This window comes from Sinocyclocheilus anshuiensis, unplaced genomic scaffold (genome assembly GCF_001515605.1).
Source record: "Sinocyclocheilus anshuiensis isolate Anshui unplaced genomic scaffold, SAMN03320099.WGS_v1.1 scaffold182, whole genome shotgun sequence".
Lineage (NCBI taxonomy): Eukaryota > Metazoa > Chordata > Actinopteri > Cypriniformes > Cyprinidae > Sinocyclocheilus > Sinocyclocheilus anshuiensis.
The window spans coordinates 310500-310768 of NW_015547632.1; the positions used below are offsets into that span (position 1 = coordinate 310500).

A 269-nucleotide genomic window follows, 5' to 3' on the forward strand; every position below is an offset into this window, starting at 1 on the left:
TATTAGTTATTTTGTTATATTACTGAATATTACTTTTCACAATGAATTTAATTCCAAAGCAACATGTGGTGTGGAAATTATAGTCATATAGAACTGTGATGCAGTCAACAGAACTGGAACTACTTAAAAAAAATCCAGTAGACCTGAAAAAATAATCTGTCAACCAGTTTTAGAGTGCATTGTATTTATATTACCATATAAAAGACTAATAAACAAAAAAAAAACATTTACTTTGGGTTTTAATTTTTTTTTTTTTTTTTGTTGGTGTG

General features: G+C 25.7%; 1 protein-coding gene across 1 annotated transcript in view; it reads left to right on the top strand.

The window, feature by feature from the left end:
* becn1 (beclin 1, autophagy related) overlaps positions 1–269 on the top strand; it is a 105952-nt gene that overhangs the window by 100299 nt on the left and 5384 nt on the right. The window lies entirely within an intron of this gene.